General features: G+C 51.6%; 1 pseudogene across 1 annotated transcript; it reads right to left on the bottom strand.

Moving 5' to 3' along the window:
• Window positions 1-305: 305 nt before the first annotated feature.
• On the bottom strand, window positions 306-3,075 carry LOC125506961 (protein neprosin-like; annotated as a pseudogene). Its single transcript, XR_015603289.1, has 6 exons — window positions 2,884-3,075; window positions 2,721-2,807; window positions 2,133-2,315; window positions 1,489-1,704; window positions 1,253-1,393; window positions 306-922 (listed from the first exon to the last, which is right to left on the bottom strand). The product of XR_015603289.1 is annotated as a protein neprosin-like (transcript).
• Window positions 3,076-19,689: the final 16,614 nt, after the last annotated feature.

The raw sequence follows: 19,689 nt of genomic DNA, 5'->3' as shown, positions 1-19,689 counted from the left end.
TTTTGCATGTCCTTAACAACCATTTCATTGCGAGAAGACAAAGCTACATCTCCCCCTTCATCTCCTTTAACCCTGTCTCCACTCTCTTCGTCCACCATTGGTCTAGGCATTATCATTGCTTTAGAAGTTCATCATGTCTTCTTACCATCACTTGGGAACCTTTTAAACTTTTAGGAAATCTATGAAATTTTCCTCACGTACCATGAAAGATGAGACACACAAATAAAATGGTTCTCACTTATCGCAAGAATTGGCAATATATTCAATGTCTTATCTACATAGAGTGAAGTACACACATAGTGCAATTAACAAGTTTATCTCTCTTATTCTTATACGACATCAAACATAACACTTTTTAGAAGAAACAGGAAAATACACGGCGTATAGCCGAGGAAATCAAACCTAATCTACACTGTTGGATGACTCAACTTATCCACCACTATAAATACATTCGAGCATGATAAAATCACAAAATAATTTGTCCAAGTTGACATATTAATTAGATTATGGAAACTTTATTGATAATTATACATATATATATATATTCAAACAAAACCACCAGGTCCACCATAGTAAGTATGCACACCATAGTGACTATATCCATAACCATGAACCTTCGCAGTATATTTTGATAAATTGGTGGCGACAAGACCAGTTTGCTTGTCATTTGGAGTAACATACTTGCCCTCATTATCTACAATTTGGATATTACTCACAAATGCTGCTTTTCCAAATCCTTCTGAAGCAAAATGACCACTACCCATTTGTGGAGAGTCTGATGAGGCTGTTGGACCTTGAACATATCCACCCCATAATGCATAATTCATTGATCCTTCATGAAATGGAAAATTTCCCTTGGCCAGTATCCAATATGTATGTTTTGTGGACCATAAGCCACCCACCAATTTTTAGTCTTTGGGTCCTAAAATAAATCAAAGGTTCATGTAAATGCTTAACAAAGTTGAAATGAATAACAGTTGATAAAATGTTTGTGGTGAGGTGAAACTATCCTTTTAATTGTATGTCGTGTTAACATGAATATAATATTAGAGATATATTTGGGACTCTCCCCCCCCATGTTAAAATATTGTGTACAATCAAAGGTTCTTAGTAATGTTGTGTTATATTATGGGTTGACGACCTATAAGTTTGGTTTAAGCAAAGTCTTAAAGTTTTCATCAAAATATCATTCATGCATTTCATATGAGAAAACAAAATACAAGAATTAGCAAACATATTTACATGAGTATACCTTGAAAATAATAACATCTATGAGGTATTGTGGTCCATTATAGACAGAAACTGGTTTAAGTCTTCCTCCTAGACCAACACTTGAGCTTACTTGCACAAAAGCGCCACAATCATGATCAGGGCAAGTCTTTAAGCCATCAAGCTTTACATAAATGTGTGTCAATGTCAATAAAATGGTATATTGTAAGTTATTATTAAATTAAAGAATATGCATCCAAAGAAACAGTTATGGCTTACCCAAGCAACATGAAACCTAGCAAAGTTGTCGCCACTGTAGCTTGGATACACCCAAGAACCGGCCCCTATCCCATCTGCAACACCTACTTTTTGTACCTTACTAATTTGTATCCATGATGCACTTAGATACTTACTATTATTCTTCACCATAGGATTATAGACATTTATTTTAGCCCGCGTCCCATATAGCACATCAAAATATTCTATTCCTGCAACCTGCAAGCCCAAACAAGATATTGACTTGTTTACAATGAAAATACTAATTCCTATTAAACATAAGAAAGATTGACATCATATCACAAAAAAAATTATGAACATCACTTAATGGTGCAACTAAGGTCAATATAGATGAAACACTTGGAGAAAAGTTTAATCCGCTCCAATGGTAACACAAATGTCAAGTGTAAAAATGTTTATACAAGTAATCATTTGCATTTACTTATTTGACTACCTTGGGCCATATATTTTATCTAAAGGATGAATCTAATGTGATACAATCCTAGAATGTTGTTAGGTAATTATTGTTCCGACATGTGGTTTCCAAGACAATAATGTTGTGCATTCAACAACTCCAAGGAAAAGTTTACATTGTCATAATCTACCATGATAACTAAATCACCGGAAAATATATATTAAAAACTCACCTCATGTTCATCCTGGCTAATCACTTTACCAATAGTTTCTACTGGCATGTGGACCTTTCTATTTTTGCGTAATATTGGAATCGTTCCTGTAGGGCACTCAATCAGGGCCAATTGGGCTTGTGGGATGGCATCCGTCAATGGAGATTTGGTAGAAGTACTTAGTGGGAAAGAGCTTGGTTCCATCTATTAATGAGGAAAATTTAATCAACATGTACTTTAAGAAAAAAAATGATCAAAAATGTTCATGTTTATGTGTTATAATGCGCAATTAAACATATCAATAAAATTAGTTAAATTTGCATGTTGCCCTGCTTGGTGATCATACCAAAATGTTGTATATTTATATTCTATAAAATAAAGATAACATGAAGAGAAATTAAGAACACTAGATGTGTCATGAAAACTTATTTATGAAGTATTAGTATAAAAACTGGAGTTCAAATAATTGCTACCATGATTATATGCATTAGCTACCAACCTGCCACTGTCTATATCAAATAACATACCATTCATGTACATCTACATGAACATCTACATTTTACTTAGCCAGTACATGAATGTTATAATATATTGATTATTAAAACTTGCCTGGATCTTGTGGTCTTTCAGTAGTGGATGGCTAAAGGCTGGTTGTAGATTCACATCGATGCAGTCGTAAACATCTCTTCCATGAACCTATTTTTGTATAACCTAAACTTCATAGTCCAAAAAATGATTATAGATATACAAACTAAGATGAATCTATGCATACCAGAATAGTCCTATTGATTTTTTGATTCAGTGGGATCGCACTAGTATTTTCTTCTTGTGTTATACACTTTACTTCTTTTCCTCCGATGGTTAGAATAAAATATGCTAAGAGAATGGTCACACTGATAGATGGATTTTCTTTCATGGTGGAAATATGAAATTTTCCGTTTGTTAATGTGTCTACCATCATATTTATAAAGTTATGCAACTATCATGAAATGAATGGTTGTCATTCAAGAAGAGCAATAAATTGCATTTCATAATAAAATATGTCATGGTATTAATTGCATAAGATATGATAATTGACCACCTCTTGGTTTTTATTACAAAAATCTTGAAGTACTAATGCCCAAAAACCATTTGAATTATGTAATAAATGGAAAGATCTTCACATTATCTTCTCATATGGATAATGTTAACCCTAGTTGATTGGTCACACTTATAGTAGATAAGATACGATAATTGCACCACGTCCTAGTTTTATAACGAAAATCTTGGAGTATTAATGCCCAAATAATATTTGAGATATGTAATAAATGGAAAAATCTTCACAATTAATACCCATATTACTCCTATAAAGGGTGGTGGAGTACCCGCTGAGGGAGTCCTGGACTAGGGGTCCTCTTGTGGCAGGCCTATCTCTCATGGGTCGGACTGTTGGGCTGCACTGTACCCGAACCAAAGACTTTTTGTGCCTTGGTGTGTGCTCCAAGTCAAGATGGAAGATCCAGCGTTCCCCTGATGTAGCCGACTATATGTAAACCCTAGCACCCCTGGTGTCTATATAAACCAAAGGGTTTAGTCCATAGAGGCTAAGACAATAATCACCATCCTACTAGTTTAGGGTTTAGTCATCCGATCTCATGGTAGATCAACTATGTAATCCCCATATACACAAGCAATATAATCAAGCATGACATAGGGTATTAACTCTTAGAGAGGGCCCGAACTTGGGTAAATATCGTGTCCCACGTCCCCTGTTCCCCATCGATCCAAGATCCATAGTTCAGGACCCCTACCAGAGATCCGCTGGTTTTGACACCGACATTGGTGCTTTCATCGAGAGTTCCTCTATTGGATCGCCGAGGGATCGATAGCTCACCTAATCATCGGAGACGGGATCAGCACCAGGTACATCTTCATCCATGGGCAGCTTTTCGCGTTCGGTAGCATTGTCCTTCATGCTGACTCGAGCGATCATCTCAACTAGGTTGATAGTTTTGCCCCTGAGCATCAGATCAGCTTTAGTAACTTCGAGTATGTCACCGACACTAGGGCGATCTGATCTTCACTGGGTTTTGAGCCTTATCTGAAATGGCCACGGCCTCCGAAGCATTGACTTTAGGGCTCTTCCCTGATCTGATCGCCGGATCGACCCTTACCGCTCCGTCAGCTTCGAGCTCAGAAGCAACTCATATGTCCGAAGCCCAGGAATCAACCCAGTCAGGACTTTCCCCCCTTACTATAGGATCGACTTCGAGCCCCAACGGGAGTTCGGCATCCAAAGATGGGGGGCTAACCCCAGCCGGACTCGCCCTCCTCACCGCAGATTCGGCTTCGAGCCTTGGCGCAAGTAAGACATCCGAAGACCAGGATCTCGCCCTAGCCGAACCCATGCCTCGCCTCATAGTGACGACGGAGGTCAGTTCTGACGAAACCTCACACGCCAGTTTAGTCGACCTCGCCCTGTTAAACGAAGCGCTCGATCGGATTCAGATGATGACCATTGTTGATGGCCCGACCAAGGCTCACACTCAATGTAACCTTTAGGCAGGCCACAGGGAATTTTATGTCCCATCCACCACCCACTTAGTAGCCATTGTCGAAGACCTAACTGACATGTTGGACTATGCCTCTGAGGAGGCCGATGACACGGATGACAACAGTGAAGCCACGCCCCACATAGACGTCGCCCCTCCCGTCACCGGTCGATGGACAGCCACATCCACCTATAACATCTACAAGGTGGACACCCCCTAAGGACGACAGTGATGGCGCTAATGGGGATGGCACCCCCAGAAGGGACACTAACAAGCCTGGAGAGGAGCCCCCAAAACGCCGGAGACAATGCTGACAATCCAAGGGGCGACGAGGGAGGGAAAGCAACACGGGCATCGAAGAGGGTGACACCTCGGAAAACGGGGAAGACCTCTGTGACCCCGGCCCCGAGCACCAGCCCGATGGCTTAGAGGGGCAAGTGGTTCATCTTACTCCCGAGGACCCCAATGATTCCAAAGATAGCAATTACGTGCCTCTCTCCGAAGAGGAGGTCAGCCTTGGAGCTGAAGACTTTATCATCCTAGAAGATCCATTGGGACAAAAGCGGTTCAAGCAACAACTCATAGCCACTTCATGCAGCTTGAAGAAGAAGCAACAACACATAAAAGCCAAACAAGACACCCTCAATGATATATGGACGAAAGTCCTAGCAGCTGAAGAATGAACGACAGACAAAGAGCTACCCCAAGCACAAATTCTTGCCACAATTCAATGACGAGGCCCTTGAGCCTGCACCGCCCAGACGAACTCAAGGCGACCAGCCTAACCGCCCCCCTCAAGGAAGGGACAGGCTGGTGGGCAAGGCCGAATACCCACCTGCCCCTCCTCGCCATAAAGGAAGGGAGGCAGCACAGCCCGTATATCAATACAACCTTTGACATGACCTGGCCGTTAGAGCAGGTTAGTCAAGGTCTATCTATGGATCTGTCAGTGTTCTCGGAATGGGGGTCCCCAGACTTGCCTACCAGCGGCCCACGGCGTGGCTCCATCGACGGCCCAGTATGGCCCAGCTTCAGCATCAACAGGTCAAGACCCTCGTGAGGGGACAAGCCTCGTGAGGCGGACGATGCCAAGACCTCCACGAGGAGCCGCCTCCTCAGGCTGCCTTCCAAGGAGCGGAGATCTCAAGGCAAAGCTCACCTCGCGAGGTTCGGATGACATGAGCCATGACGACCAAGGCCAGGCGGGCGCCAACTGGTGCAGTGTACTAGTTTCCTCTTTGGTGCTAAGGAGGCAAGCGCAGGCGCGGAGTCCCGAGGAATTAGGCAAAGGTTTCCATTCCGGTGCAATAAGACCAAGACCGCCAGGACGGCAGGACGGAGGTCATCGCCGAGCCCACCATGGCGTCACGACCAGAGGCTTTTGCAGGCGAAGACTACTTTTGTTACGATAGCATGTACTAGTTGTCCCCCTTCGAATTTGGCCATTGTGGGATCCCTTCTCGCCTTCATTTGGGACGAGGACCAAGGCCACTATAAATAGGACTTAGCCACCACCATTGAGGAGGACGACGGATCATTCAGACCATCCTCACACCCACCAGCTCATCGAGCACAAGAACACTCCTCCTCCTGAGGTTGATCTCCCACTGTACTAGTTCAACCTCAGCCCCTCGAGGCCAATCCATCACAAAGCAGGAGTAGGGTTTTACATCGCAAGGTGGCCGGGACCTGGGTAAACTACTATGTCTCTTTTCCATTTAGTTCGTTGAGCTAGGCCGTGAGATTAGAGAGTAGGCAGATTGGGGAGGACGAGTTCTTCGCACGCACCCTAGAGTTCGAACCTCTCAAGGGTCTGTGGAACCCGAAATCCGACATTTGACGCGCCAGGTAGGGGTGCGTCAAAGATCCGCCGCTCTGCCCGCTGCGCTCTGCTGTTGGCTCTCATGTCGGACACTCCTCCATTTACCAGATCGATGCACTCCTTCGGAGCAGCCGAGGGCCTCCGAGCTTTCACCCCCGCCCTGCGGAGGGTGAAGTGGCCACCCAAGTTTAGGTCGGAGCTGCCACCCTGATACGACGGCGTGGCGGATCCGGTAGGTTTTCTCCAGGCGTACCAGGAGGCTGTGTTGGCAGCCGGCGGCGACGACAAGGTCATGGCCAACTGGCTGCCTATGGCCCTCGCAGGCGCGCTGCGAGTTTGGCTGCTCGACCTGCCAGGATCTTCAATGGCCTCTTGGGAGGAGCTGTGCGGCCTCTTCATAGCGCGCTTCGCGGCACCGGCGCCCCCCACCATCATGGCCCTCCTCGGTGGTTCACAGGCGCCGCCCTCCAACCGCCACGTCAAGCAGTTCTTTCGCCAGGTAGGTGCCACCGCGTACAACAGGGGGCTCCCCCGGGTTGGGAGGCACCCAAGGTGGACCTCACCTTCGACTCGAAGGACCACCCCGCGAGCACCACAGGGCGCCGGTGCGCTCCCGATGCTCTGCACCCCCACCATCTGCAATGTGGCGGTCACCAAGACCTTCATCGACGGTGGATCCGGCCTCAATGTGCTCTCTGTAGAGGCACTTGGCTTGCTTCACGTGCCTCATGGCCAGCTCCACCCCACCAAGCCCTTCTCCGGGGTCGTCGATGGTTCCACCTTCCCATTGGCAGATCCGCCTCCCCGCCACCTTCGGCACCCGCAACAACTACCGCACCGAGCACATCAACTTCGACATCGCCCGCATCTGCCTCCCTTACAACGCCATCCTCGGGTACCCGGCCTTGGCCCAGTTCATGGCAGCGACCCACCCTGCCTACAATCGCATGAAGATGCCGAGGATCAGCGGCGTCCTCATTGTAGCCGGAGACACCAAGGAAGCCTTTTTGGCCCTCAAGCTCGCCTTCAGGGCCGCGGCTGCCACACGGCCAAATGAGGAAGGATCCCCAGAGGCTCCGGGGGCTGCACCAGCAAAGAAGAAATAATTGTTCTCCCAAGATCGCGCCGAGACGAAGCAGGTGCCAGTTGATGAAGACAGGGCATCGCGTGCCACCTTCACCATAGGTGCCGGTCTCCCTCCAGATCAAGAGGAGGCATTTGTCAGCTTCTTGCGCAGGAACAAGAATGTGTTCACATGGGAGCCTAAGGATGTGGTCAGGATCCCGAGGGGGGTAATCGAGCATCACTTGAGGGCATGCCCTAACGTGCGCCCAGTGAAGCAAAGGGCGCGGAGGCAGTCCACAGAGAAGCGGTCGTTCATCGTCCAGGAGACATGCAAACTACAAGAAGCTGGTGTCATTTGGGGTACCCAGAGTGGCTGGCAAATCTGGTGGTCGCCCCCAAGAAGGGCGGGAAGGAGCGCATGTGTGGCGACTTCACCAACCTCAACAAGGCTTGCCCTCAAGACCCCTTCCTGCTCCCGCGTATTGATCAGATCATCGACTCCACCGCCGAATGCAACCTGCTGTGGTTTCTGGACACCTTCTTGGGCTACCACAAAATCAAGATGACGGTGCAGGATGTTGAGAAGACATCCTTCCTGACCCCATGGTGGGTATATTGCTACACCTGCATGCCGTTCGTACTGCGTAACACCGGAGCAACTTTCCAGCGGTTGATGCACATTGCCCTGGGTCAGCAGCTCAGGAGGAACGCCGAGGCCTACGTTGACAATATAGTGGTGAAGTCTCGAGAGGCGAGGACCCTTATTGAAGACCTGGAAGAAACATTTGCCAGTCTGCGTAAGGTAGATCTACGGCTCAATCTGAAGAAATGTGTGTTTGGCGTCCCCTCTGGCAAGCTGCTGGGCTTACTGGTGTCGCATAGGGGAATTGAGGCAACCCTGAGAAGGTCAAGGAAATAGAGAGGATGAGCCCATCACAGACCCTCAAGGAGATGCAGAAGCTGGCGGCCTATGTGACCTCGCTAGGGTGCTTCATTTCCAAGCTGAGAGAGTGCGCCCTCCCATTCTTCAATCTGATGAAAAAGAAGGGACCATTCGAGTGGACTCCGGAGGCTGACGCATCATTCCAAGACATCAAGAGATACCTCACCAGCCCACCTGTGATGGTAGAGACGCGTCCTCTTGATCCCCTGGTGATTTACCTGGCCGCCACTCCTCACTCTGCCAGCTCAGCGCTGGTGGCGGTCCGGGAGGAGCTCCAGGCCAAGGGCCCGCCCAGTGACGCCGCACACCCGGTCAAGACGACACAGCTTCAGGACAGCGCTCCCGAGGCCTCGGTAGCACCAACAGATGACCAGGATCCTCAGGACGATGCTCCTGAGGCTCTGACTGCCCCAACAAACGGCCAAGCTCCTGAGGCCCTCCAACCTCAGGAGGTACAAGACCCCACCAACACTTCTGCCCTCGTCGAGCACCCGGTGTACTTCGTCAACACGCTACTATGCGACATGCGGGCGTGCTACCCCATGCCGCAAAAGCTCTTGCTCGCACTCCTTGTCGCTTCCCGCAAGCTACGCCACTACTTCCAAGGCCACTCCATCAAAGTTGTTACCCGCTGGAAAGAGTGCTCCGGAGCCCCAATGCTGTGGGGAGAGTCGCCCAATGGAACATCGAATTGCAGGCATTCCAGTTGGAGTTCAGCTCCACCGGGGTCATAAAGGGCGCTGCACTCGCCGACTTCGTGGTGGAATGGACTGGCGTCCTCAGCCCCGGAGCAGGCGAGACCGACCCCTCTCACCAGGAAGCGAGGCACCGGATGGCTGGGTCATGTACTTCGACAGCGCCTTCGCGTGTCAGGGCGCGGGGGCTAGAGCCGTGCTCATCTCGCCCACCCAGGACAAGCTCTACTACGTCGTGCAGCTCTGCTTCCAGCAGGGTGAAAAGGTCTCCACCAACATCGCGGAGTACGAAGGCTTGATCGCCGGTCTCAAGGCTGCGGCATCCTTGGGAGTGAAGCGCCTCACCATCAAGGGCGACTCCCAGCTCCTCATAAACTTCTCCAACAAAGTATATGAGCCTAAGGATGAGCACATGGAGGCGTACCTTGCGGAGGTACGCAAAATTGAGAAACAATTCTTGGGCCTAGAACTGCAGCATGTGTCGCGCGGCACGAACAAGGAAGCCAACGACATCGCCAAGGGGGCGTCCCGGCGCCTGCCTCAGGAGCCGGTCGTCTTCAAGGAGGGGCTCTTCAAGCCTTCAGCAGCCCCTCCTGCCGCGGAACCAACATCGCCCCAGGAGGAGCTCCCTTGAGCACCCCTCTCGAGAGCCCCCGCTTGCGGCCCAACCTAGGGAGTACGTCTACTCCTCGCGCTCGAGCCTCAGGAGGGGTGCTAGAGCGAAGAGTTCAAGGCGTACCTGCTTTAGGGGACCCTGCCAGAGAAGGAGGAAGACGTAGAGCGTGTGGCTCGACAACCCACTGCCTACTGCATTCAAGACGGTGAGCTCTTTCAGAAATGGCCAAACGAAGTTTCTCTATGATGCATCTCCAGGGAGCAGGGATGTGAGCTGTTGGCCGACATACATGGCGGGGACTGCGGTCATCACTCATCATCGCGCACCCTCGTGCGCAAGGCATTCCGCAGCGGGTTCTACTGGGCCACGACGCTCAATGATGCCACCGAGCTGGTGAGATCCTGTCAATCCTGCCAATTCCATGCCAAGCAAATCCACCAGCCTGCTTAGGGTCTCCAAACCATCCCGCTCTCATGGTCATTCGCGGTCTGGGGGTTAGACATCTTGGGCTCGTTCCCTCAAGTGCCCGGGGCTACCGCTACCTCTGTGTCGTCGTCGACAAGTTCACCAAGTGGGCGGAGGTGGAGGCTGTCCGCACCATCCCAGTCGGCTCAAGAGTCAAGTTCATCAAGGGCCTTGTGAGCCAGTTCAGGGTCCCTAATCGCATCATCACCAACAATGGCTCACAGTTCACTAGCAACCTTTTCAATACATATTGTGCTAACCTTGGAACACAGATATGCTATGCCTCAGTGGCACACCCCAGGAGCAACGGCCAGTCCAAGCGCGCCAACGCGGAAGTCCTGAGAGGCCTCAAGGCAAGAACCTTGAAGAAGAAGCTCGAGGCCTGCGGCAGGGGCTGGCTGGACGAGCTCCAGTCCGTGTTGTGGTCCATCCGCACCACCGCGACCAAGCCAACAGGTGAAACTCCATTCTTCCTCATCTATGGAGCTGAAGCGGTTCTCCCTCACGAGGTCAGGCATCGCTCCGCGCGGGTCTTGGTGTTTGACGAGGCATGCTAGGACGCCTCGCGGGGGATGGACCTCGTGCTGGGGGAGGAACTCTGCCATCAAGCTGCGCTCTGAGCAGCAAGTTACCAGCAGGCGCTGCGGTGGTACCACTGCCGCAGCGTCCGCTCCAAGACGCTCGAGGTGGGTGATCTCGTCTTGAGGCGGGTGCTCTCTAGGGAGGAGCTGCATAACCTCTCACCCATGTGGGAGGGCCTGTTCAGGATCGCCCATGCCTCTAGGCTAGTGCCGCGTGCCTGGAGATGTAGGATGGGTTCCCCATCCAGAATGCCTGGAACATCCAGCGCTTCTAATGGTTCTACCCATGAAGCAAGGCCCAGTGTCTATGAAGGTCTCCGCTCATGACACTCTCACGTAATAATGAGTGGGGTTGTACACACCCCGGAGTCTTCTAAATGTCGCCTTGGGGCCTCACGGGGGCTCCCTCCCACGTCCTAGTGGCAGCACTTACCTCAGCGCTGGTGAGAAGACTAGACTAGGTGTCGGGTGCGGCTATTCATTTGCTTGCTTTCTGTAGTGGGTTTGCAACTTTTTAATGGAATTAGGAGTTCTCACGTTTTTTGATTGCCAAGTTGGATTCTCCCTTTTTACTTCTCTTGCCTTTTAGTCTTGGCTCGGGCAGATCGGCAGTTACCCGTCGCTTCTCCTCGCGTGTCTCGCGCGCAGGGGCTGGGCAGGTGTGTGCGTGTGTTGGGTTCGCCTGCACCGCGAACACACTTCGCCAAAGCCCTATTGGCCCAGAGCTTCGGCTTCCTTGATCCTCGCGAGACGCTCTGGAATGAGCTCGTGGACATGCACACACTCTTAAGTCAGTGCCCCTCGGGCAGCGCGACGCGGTGTCATAAGCCACAACTAACTCATGCATCGAGGCTCCCGCAAGGAAGAACAAGGCACCCCATCAAACTTTCTAACAACTCTGCTGCTCTATGACGCATCCTGAGGCCGATGGCTCCTGAGTCGTCAAGAAGAGAGCTTCACCAGATGCCGAAGGGCGGGCCCTCGCGAGGTGGGAAACTACTGCGAGCATGTCAAGCTAAGTTACCCTACCGCACCTACTCGGAGCACAGATATCACAGCATAACATCAAAATAATAAGCATAACATAGTGGCGTAAGTGCCATAGTTCATTACACACCCTAGCAGGGCCCCCTATTTTTTTCAAAATGCAGGAAGAAGGAAAGGTTAAACAAAATTGGCCTGCACGGCCGCAGTAGCTCCTGAAGCGAGGCTCCGGCAGCCCCGGACTAAGCCAGAGTCCTCCTCCCGCTTCACCGGAGCACGGCGACGAGACGACCCGCCACCTTCCCCAATGCGAGCCCGGCACATGGCGGCTGGTCGTAGCCACCACTGCTCGTGCTCTCACCGGAAGAGGAGCCGCCGCTGCTAAAGGAGGCACAGCCGTCGCCAAGGGCAAGCTCACCCTCGGTGTCGCCACGCCTGCTGTCAAGGCCAAGCTCATCATCGCCGCTGTCGTCTTCGGGGCAGCACCCCGTGCGACGACCGTCTTCCCCAAACACCCTCACATAGAGGGTTGCGAGGCCATCATACTTGAAGTGGAGGGTGCACCTCCTGCTCAGGCCTCGTGCGTGGGCGAACGCCTGCCAACCGCTGGTTAGGGCCACGTTGCCTGCGGCGGTTACCTCGACCCCGGACCATGAGGCCCTGCTGCAGCAGCCAGAGGCTGTTAAGCTCCGTGGCCGGCAGCTCACTGGCAAAGGATCACGGAAGCTGGCGCCAGGTGTCGGCGAGCCTCTCCGACCACACGACGAACTCCGAGAGCATATCCGTCGAATGGAAGCGCGGCCAAGGAGGCCAGGCGACAACGGCGCGCCTCCCCTCATCGCAGGGGCTGCCTCGCCCTTGGCGGCCCCCACCTAAGCACCGCCGCAGCCACCCAGAGCAACACCAGCCCCTGAAGAAGTGCGCCCGCGCCCTTGAGGAGCTACCACCGATGTTGCAGCATGCTTGATGGGGAGGCCTCGCCCCCTCTTGGGCGGCAGCGAGTCTGGCCCCTCCTTGGGTGCTTTCCCCTTCTCGGCGGCGGAGAACTTCCTCGTCGGCGCCATGAGGACTGCAGCAAAACGATGGGGCAAGAAGGAAGATAAGAAGAGGACGGTGAGAAGATGGAGATGAGCAAGAGGGGCTCCACCCCTCCCCTCATTTATAGCCTGAGGGAGGCCAACCGCCAGCCTCCACAATCCCACACAATGATGGTTTTCTCTGCATGCAGCGGAGTCTCGTCAAGCCGAATGGTTATCGAGGCAGCATGGGGAAGCGAAGACACCCACGTCCCATCACTCGCCACGCGTCGACCAAGGCCATAGGCAGTTAGGGCCCGCGGCGCTCCGCACTTGCCCTTTGGCTTTGCCTCGAAGCCAAGTTCGAGCGCGCCTTGGGCCCAGGGGCTACTGTCGGCGTTCTTGGAATGGGGGTACCCAGACTTGCCTACCTGCGGCCCATGGCGTGGCTCCATCGACGGCCCGGTATGGCCCAGCTTCAGCATCAACAGCTCAAGACCCTCGCGAGGTGCCAAGCCTCGTGAGGCATACGACGCCAAGACCTCCACGAGGAGCGGCCTCCTCAGGCTGCCTCCCGAGGAGCGGAGATCTCTATGCAAGGCTCACCTCACGAGGTTCGGATGACATGAGCCATGATGACCAAGGCCAGGCGGGCTCCATCGGGTGCAACATAACAGTTTCCTCTTTGGTGGTAAGGAGGCAAGCGCAGGCGCGGAGTCCCGAGAAAACAGGCAAAGGTTTCCATTCCAGTGCAACAAGACCAAAACCACCAGGATGGCAGGATGGAGGTCATCGCAGAGCCCACCACAGTGTCACGACCAGAGGCTTTTGTAGGCAAAGAGTAATTTTGTCAGGATAGCATCTACTAGTTGTCTCCCTTCGAATTTGGCCATTGTGGGATCCTTTCCCGCTTTCATTTGTTATGAGGACAAAGGCCACTATAAATAGGACTTAGCCACCATCATAGAGGAGGACGATGGATCACTCAGACCATCCTCACACCCACCAGCTCATCGATCACAAGAACACTCCTACTCCTGAGGTTGTTCTCCCACTATACTAGTTCATCCTCAGCCCCTCGAGGCCAATCGACCACAAAGCAGGAGTAGGGTTTTACACCGCAAGGTGGCCCGAACCTGGGTAAATTGTTGTGTCCCTTTTCCATTCAGTTTGTCGAGCTATGCCGTGAGATTAGAGAGTAGGCAGACTGGGGAGGACGAGTTCTTTGCACGCACCCCAGAGTTTGAACCTCTCATGGGTCTGTGGAACCCGAAATCTAATAGGATCAAGAGGTTACCCTCCCAATAGAAGAGACGGTTACCAAGAATGGCTTGACCAAAACGATAGAGTTAGGGATCAACACCGGGCCAGGATTGAATCTGAGGTTCGACGTGATGTGGCCCGAATAAGGGGCGCCGCTCACCCAATGTGCTTCACCGATGAGGTAATGCAGCACCAATTCCCAGAAGGGTTTAAACCCGTAAACATCGAGCCATAATGGAACTACAGACCCAGCCATGTGGATTGAGGATTTTCTTCTCCACATTCATATGGAACCAGGAGATGACCTCCAGGCCATCAAATATCTGCCACTAAAACTTAAAGGACCATCTCAGCACTAGTTGAACAGCCTCCCTGAAGACTCCATAGGGAGCTGGGAAGAGCTCGAGGATGCTTTACGAGCCAACTTTCAAGGCACCTATGTTTGGCCGCCGGACGCCGATGACCTGAGCCACGTGGTCCAACAGCCTGGTGAGTCGGCCCGACAATTCTGGAATCGGTTTTTGTCCAAGAAGAATCAAATAGTCGACTGTCCAGATGCCGAAGCCATGGTCGCATTCAGACGCAGTATCCGGGACGAATGGCTCACACGCCAGCTCGGCCAAGACAAGCCAAAAACAATGGGGCTCTTACCTCCCTCATGACCCACTTTTGTGCGGGAGAAGATAGTTGGTTAGCTCGTAGAAGCACCAACCTAGAAGACCCCGGCACTACAGAAGTCCGGGATGACAACGGAAAGCCACAACACAATAAAAATAAATGAAGGCACAATGGCGCCAAAGCTGACGACATGGCAGTAAATGCCGGGTTTCGCTACCCAAGTCAGGACCGTGGAAAATGTCCTCTAAAGGCAACCAAGACGGACCAACCAAGCTGGATACAATCTTGGACAGGCCTTGCCAAATCCATGGCACCTCTGAAAAGCCCGCCAATCACACCAACCGTAACTGTTGGGTGATAAAATAGGCCGGCAAGCTCACAGCCGAGGACTCTGGCAAAAGCCCCTGCAGCAAGGACGCCGAGGAGCCTCACAAGCCGAGCAATGGATGCCAAAAACAGTTCCCTCCTGAGGTCAGGACAATGAGCATGATCTATGCCACCCATGTGCCCAAGAAGGAGAAAAGGCGCGCGCTACGGGTTGTCTATGTCGTCGAGCCCGTAGCCCCTAAACTCAACCCATGGTCGGCATGCCCAATCACTTTTGACCATAGATACCACCCGACCAGTATCCGTCACGGAGGAACGGCGGCCCTGGTTCTCGGCCCCATTATCAATGGACACCACCTCACTAGAGTCCTTATGGATGGAGGCACTAGCCTCAATCTGATCTATGCGGATACGGTGCAGAAAATGGGAATCGATCCATCAAGGATAAAACCCAGTAAGACTACCTTCAAGGGGGTTATCCCAGGCATGGAGGCCCGCTGCTCGGGCACCATAATACAGGATCTTTGACTTCCGCGGTTAAGACTTGATCTTTGACATAGTCCCCTTCCGCAGCGGCTATCACGCCGTCCTCGGCTGAACAATGTTCGCATGTTTTAACGCCATCCCGCATTATGCATACCTGAAATTAAAAATGCCTGGACCCAAGGGCATCATCGCGGTCAAAGGTAATACTGAACGCTCACTTCGGACCGAGGAAAACACCGCAGCCTTGGCTACCAAGGACCACACCAGCATCGAGGGGGCTAGACACCAGCCTGCCATCAAGGCCCGAGGGGCAGCATAACGGGCTCAGGCCCTTTCCTCGATTTGGGAACCTCCTTGTGTTCGTTGCAAATAGGGACACCCCCCTCCCACAACATATTCACCCCAATCACACACTATGTGCTCTGCCAGCACAATTTTGCGCTCAAGATACCATGGGTCGTCATGGGGGCTTAAGGATAAACCTTAACACCATGTGTTCGGCTCAACCGAACTATAGTCAAGTATGTCTTCGGATGGTAATGGGTGCCATCTCGGACCCATCCAACATCAAGCTCCAACGGCTACTTCTCAAGGTTCCTAGTCAAGGACCCATTAGCCAATCTCTTTCACCTAAGCAAAAGAAAAGGCGCATATGTGCAACAAGGCATAGTAGAGGCTTCAACCCATGCATCAAGGCCCTGCGTAAACCTTTCATCTGTTAAGATTTTTTTCTTTTCTTTTTACCTGTAATAGAGGCCTTGGCAGTCTGAATTGTACAGATAGACGTCCCGAGCTTATTGGAAATAAAATCGCCTTTTACAGTATTTGGGTAGACATCTTTATCGCCTTTATTTATTTCCTTGTTGCTCTTCGACTTGCTCGGCACACACATATTTTTCAAAAGATACAATTGGTTAATAAACCAAGTGCGCAATTTCACTCGCCCCGCGCACCAAGTCCGACACTACAATCTCGTTGAGTGTCCGGCGTCTTGGATATTGCATTATATGAATCAGGTCTAAATTATGTCTGTGCTTACCCCCTTACATTCCGAATGTCCGGCTAAAAGGGTAAAGGGAGAACCACTGTGATTGTGCTTCTGGGAGGTCTTGTAAAGCACCTCAGTGGAGAAAGCCAAAAACTGACTGTCATAATAAGCAAGAACTGGTCGGCGATTCAATGACAAGTGTTAAAATACAATTCGATAGTGATTTCCCCATGTTATACGAAGGGTTTGTCCTTACACAAGCCACGTGATCATAGGCACACGCCTTGGATTTCCCGAACATCACAAAACACTAGGGGCTAGTCACTGGCCCCCGCAGTCAAGCTCCTATGGCTAAGTGAAAGCATTAAAGTCGTATGGTTCGATTGCCTAGTTTCCCCCACACACTACCGCCTTCGGGCACTTAGACATCGCCTAAGGGTACTGCGGGGATGAAAGACCCCTTATAGCATATACCTGGGGGCTAAAGCCAACGACTGGTAACTTTTAGACTTAAAACGACCGCACAGGAGTCAAAGTAAAATCAACACGGATACACTTCCGGTAAAAGCATTCAAAGGACAACATTACATAAGAAAAAGCTCTAATTTTCATTCCCACATAAGGCAATTCAGTCAAGGATTACATCTTTGGAGCACTGGCCCTCTGCCCGAGCACCATCCATAACGACGGAGAGATACTACTCGGGACGATGATGCTCCTTCCCAGCCGGAGGGGGACCGGTGGCCATCTCTGCCGTCTTGATCTTCGGCCAGTGCACCATGGTCCTTGAAAAGGCCATCTACGCTCCTTCAATACACATGGAGCGCTTCATGGCATCAATTTGGGGTGACGCGTCGCGCAGATTCTGCACCAGGCCAAAGTAGCTGATCGGTACTGGCTCTGAGGGCCATAGCCGGACACAAAGGTCCTTCATGGATGGCTCCGCCATCTGATGCCACTCCATGAGTTGTTTCATCTGGTTACTCCGGAGGGAAGGGTGTTCAGGCGCCTGGAACTGCGCCCAGAACAGCCGCTGATCGGTGTCCTCCTCCCTCATCGCGTAGCGCTTGGTAGCATCCGCCGCACCCCTCGGAAGCTCCGCGAAAGCGCCCGCAGCACGCCAGATCCGGGTGAGCAACATGATTTTTTTCCCACCAAAGACACTCTACAGTAAATATGGCTTACCATCAGCAATTTTCCTCACTTGGCGGAGCTCTTCCCAGAAACCTCGCACCTCTATCGTTGCCTCCTGGACCTCCTGCTTCACCTTGGATAGCTCGAAGGACTGGTCCTTACTCTTTTTCTCAAGGTCCTCCCATTTCGTGACGGCATCCTTGAGCTCCTGTTGCACTTCGGCCACTCAGGCCTCATGCTTCTCACTCATGGTTTTCACCGTGGTGAGTTCGGCAGCCACCTTGTCAGCCGCTGCCTTCTGCTTCGCCGCTTCTACCTTGGTCTCCTTCAATTCTCCCTTGATGCTCTCAACCTCAGCGGTGGCAGCTGTGAATTAATCAACACTCATTCATGAACAGTCCCGAATACTTTGCTAAAAATTAGGGCTATAGCATTTCGATCGGGCTTACCTTGCGCTTCATCAAACCGCCTGTTGATGAGGCTGAGCTCCCCGTCAGAGCTCTTGAGCTTCCGATTTATCTCCTCCAGTGCCACGGCATTGGCAGCCGCCGCCAAGGAGGAGGCCTATCATATCAAAGCATTCGCATCATTTAAACCTCCTGATTTTTTATCCTTAGTCAAGATTTCCAACCCTAACCAAGTATTGGGGGGCTGCTACATATAAGATCATTGGTGGCTACATCCGCTTTATGATAGAAAGTATTACATGGCTCACCTCTAAGCCTATCAGGAGACCACTGAAGGCTTCCTTTAGTCTGCTATTAATGGACCGAATACCTTGTAGAACCACACCCTTCAGGGCACGGTGTTCGACAATGATGGAGGAGTTGTTTAATACCTCCTCCATCACATCCGGCCACCCTTCGGCAGCGTGGTTGTCGGTGTCCAGCATAGGGGGCGGGCCCCTGGCTCCCCCCTCGGTGGCGGGCAGGATCGGCACCTCCGAGGACTTCGTGGCTTCGGCTCGACCTGTTGGGAGGGCTCGGATTGGCCGAGCTCTCCCTCTTCGTGCGCCAGGAGAGATCCGTGCTCCTGGTCTTTGGCGACCGAGGTGTTAGCCTCGGCCATAACTTCGTCACCACCTCCCCCACGCTTGGGCGGGGAGGGGTCTTTCTGGACAGCTCCTCCCTGGTTTCTCCAGTGAAATGGGGAGGTGTGGAGAGCGAGGCAGGCCCGCTCTCCACCAGTTTGGCTGGCAGAGAATTCCCCTCCAAGGTCTCGTCGATAGGACGGTCACGTGGTGGGTTGCAGTATGCAATACATACTCTACCGGCAAAAAGGATGGCAAAATAAACATCTAGAAAATAATGATATACATACCTCTTGGCGGGGGGCTTGACCCTGGGGTTCTGCTCCAAAACCTTTTCGGACGGCACGGACTCCTCATCGGAGTCTAAGCTGTCAGGCAGGACCAGTTTGGGCTTGCACCACTTCTTTGGAGCTTGAGGAGGTTGCTCCTCCTCGACATCCTCAGACACCGCTCTCTTCTTGGCTCGGGAGGAGGCATTCTCCTCTTCGTCCTCGTCCTCCTCCCCGTCTTGGGCGGAGGTGGTCGCGGTGTCTCCGGATTTGCTATCCGGATGACGTCTTGAGCCGAGGACTTCTCTGGCCTTTGGTGTTTTCTTCTTCTTCTTTGTCGCCTTGTATGGTGCCACGATCAACATCTCCTCCAGCGGAGCCGACCGAGGATCTTCAGGCATCGGGGCCCGACTGCTGATCTTCTTGGCCTTCTTGAGCCGGCCCTGTGGAGATAACAGAGACTTAGACTGGATCTCTCATGATACGTATATCCGAACATCAAGCGGGTGAGAACTCAGTTACCTCCTTCGGAGGATTCGAGGCTTCAAGGCCCATGTCTTCCTCCTTGGCCGGCCACGACTTCTGAGGTTTAAACAGCACTTTCCACAGTTTATCATGGGTAGTGTCGTAGAAGTATTTCACGGTGGCTGGATCCTCTGGCTTGTAAGACCGCATTGGGGTGGCCCTCTATTAACAGGAGAGGAGGCGGCAACAGAGCATAACCCGGACCACGTTGGTAAGTTTA

Source organism: Triticum urartu, chromosome 5A, assembly GCF_056163025.1.
Source record: "Triticum urartu cultivar PI428250 chromosome 5A, HENAU_Tu73, whole genome shotgun sequence".
NCBI lineage: Eukaryota > Viridiplantae > Streptophyta > Magnoliopsida > Poales > Poaceae > Triticum > Triticum urartu.
Note: the sequence above shows the minus strand (reverse complement) of the source record. Positions and strands in the feature narration are given on the sequence as shown.